Source organism: Gnatocerus cornutus, chromosome 2, assembly GCF_029298725.1.
Source record: "Gnatocerus cornutus isolate USDA-ARS CGAHR chromosome 2, icGnaCorn1.1, whole genome shotgun sequence".
NCBI lineage: Eukaryota > Metazoa > Arthropoda > Insecta > Coleoptera > Tenebrionidae > Gnatocerus > Gnatocerus cornutus.
This window is the reverse complement of record NC_142234.1, coordinates 21,567,745-21,570,853: the sequence shown is the minus strand read 5'-3', so window position 1 is coordinate 21,570,853 and position 3,109 is coordinate 21,567,745.

Below are 3,109 nucleotides of genomic sequence, written 5' to 3'. Positions count from 1 at the left end.
AGCTGATTAATAATTGTGCCAAATTGCAAAGTTATAAAGCAGACGATTCAAATTTTGGAAATTTATCTTTTTGCATCGAACCAAAAAAAATCCAAAATTTGTAATAAAATTCGTAATTTTGAATGTTTTAATGCTATAGCAATAAAATTTGGAGCGTTTACTACTTTTAATCTGTTTATTAATGATGTCAAATAGCACAGTTATAGTGCAAAAGACCAAGATTTTAGAAATTTATCTTTTTAAATCAAACCAAAAAAAATCCAAATTTTTAATGAAATTCGTAACTTTGAAAATTGTTATGCTATGGCGATGAAATTTGAAGAGTTTACTATTTTTAAGCTGTTTAATAATTGTGCCAAATTGCAAAGTTATAAAGCAGACGATTCAAATTTTGGAAATTTATCTTTTTGCATCGAACCAAAAAAAATCCAAAATTTGTAATAAAATTCGTAATTTTGAATGTTTTAATGCTATAGCAATAAAATTTGGAGCGTTTACTACTTTTAATCTGTTTATTAATGATGTCAAATAGCACAGTTATAGTGCAAAAGACCAAGATTTTAGAAATTTATCTTTTTAAATCAAACCAAAAAAAATCCAAATTTTTAATGAAATTCGTAACTTTGAAAATTGTTATGCTATGGCGATGAAATTTGAAGAGTTTACTATTTTTAAGCTGTTTAATAATTGTGCCAAATTGCAAAGTTATAAAGCAAACGATTCAAATTTTGGAAATTTATCTTTTTGCATCGAACCAAAAAAAATCCAAAATTTGTAATAAAATTCGTAATTTTGAATGTTTTAATGCTATAGCAATAAAATTTGGAGCGTTTACTACTTTTAATCTGTTTATTAATGATGTCAAATAGCACAGTTATAGTGCAAAAGACCAAGATTTTAGAAATTTATCTTTTTAAATCAAACCAAAAAAAATCCAAATTTTTAATGAAATTCGTAACTTTGAAAATTGTTATGCTATGGCGATGAAATTTGAAGAGTTTACTATTTTTAAGCTGTTTAATAATTGTGCCAAATTGCAAAGTTATAAAGCAGACGATTCAAATTTTGGAAATTTATCTTTTTGCATCGAACCAAAAAAAATCCAAAATTTGTAATAAAATTCGTAATTTTGAATGTTTTAATGCTATAGCAATAAAATTTGGAGCGTTTACTACTTTTAATCTGTTTATTAATGATGTCAAATAGCACAGTTATAGTGCAAAAGACCAAGATTTTAGAAATTTATCTTTTTAAATCAAACCAAAAAAAATCCAAATTTTTAATGAAATTCGTAACTTTGAAAATTGTTATGCTATGGCGATGAAATTTGAAGAGTTTACTATTTTTAAGCTGTTTAATAATTGTGCCAAATTGCAAAGTTATAAAGCAGACGATTCAAATTTTGGAAATTTATCTTTTTGCATCGAACCAAAAAAAATCCAAAATTTGTAATAAAATTCGTAATTTTGAATGTTTTAATGCTATAGCAATAAAATTTGGAGCGTTTACTACTTTTAATCTGTTTATTAATGATGTCAAATAGCACAGTTATAGTGCAAAAGACCAAGATTTTAGAAATTTATCTTTTTAAATCAAACCAAAAAAAATCCAAATTTTTAATGAAATTCGTAACTTTGAAAATTGTTATGCTATGGCGATGAAATTTGAAGAGTTTACTATTTTTAAGCTGTTTAATAATTGTGCCAAATTGCAAAGTTATAAAGCAAACGATTCAAATTTTGGAAATTTATCTTTTCGAATCAAACCAAAAAAAATCCAAAATTTGTAATAAAATTCGTAATTTTGAATGGTTTAATGTTATAGCAATGAAATTTGGAGCGTTTGCTACTTTTAAACTGTCTATTAATTGTGCCAAATGTCAAAGTTATAGTGCAAAACCCAAAAATTTTAGAAAATTATCTTTTCAAATCGAACCAAAAAAATCCAAAATTTATAATAAAATTCGTAACTTTAATTATTTTAATGCTATAGCGATGAAATTTGGAGCGTTTACTAATTTTAATCTGTTTATTTATGATGCCAAATAGCACAGTTATAGTGCAAAAGACCAAGATTTTAAAAATTTATTTTTTCAAATCAAACCAAAAAAAATCCAAATTTTTAATGAAATTCGTAACTTTGAAAATTGTTATGCTATGGCGATGAAATTTCAAGAGTTTACTATTTTTAAGCTGTTTAATAATTGTGCCAAATTGCAAAGTTATAAAGCAGACGATTCAAATTTTGGAAATTTATCTTTTTGCATCGAACCAAAAAAAATTCAAAATTTGTAATAAAATTCGTAATTTTGAATGGTTTAATGCTATAGCAATGAAATTTGGAGCGTTTACTACTTTTAAACTGTTTATTAATTGTACCAAATGGTAAAGTTATAGTGCAACTAACAAAAATTTTAGAAAATTATCTTTTCAAATCGAACCAAAAAAATCCAAAATTTATAATAAAATTCGTAACTTTAATTATTTTAATGCTATAGCGATGAAATTTGGAGCGTTTACTAATTTTAATCTGTTTATTTATGATGCCAAATAACACAGTTATAGTGCAAAAGACCAAGATTTTAGAAATTTATCTTTTCAAATCAAACCAAAAAAAATCCAAATTTTTAATGAAATTCGTAACTTTGAAAATTGTTATGCTATGGCGATGAAATTTGAAGAGTTTACTATTTTTAAGCTGTTTAATAATTGTGGCAAATTGCAAAAAAAGTTATAAAGCAAACGATTCAAATTTTGGAAATTTATCTTTTTGAATCGAACCAAAAAAAATCCAAAATTTGTAATAAAATTCGTAACTTTGAAAATTTAAATGCTATAGCGATGAAATTTGGAGCGTTTACTACTGTTACGCTGTTTATTAATTGTGCCAAATAGCAAAATTATAGACCAAAAGACACAAATTTTATTTTTTTTTATTTTGAGGATGAACCAAAACTTTTGAGAAAAAATGTTAAGGGCTGTAACTCTAGTAATTTTAACGCCACATCAATAAAATTTGGGGAAGTAACTCATTTGGAGTTGCTTGTTAACTGTCTTAAATTGCACAATTGTACGTCAAACAAGACAATTTTTAGAAATTTTTAATCGCA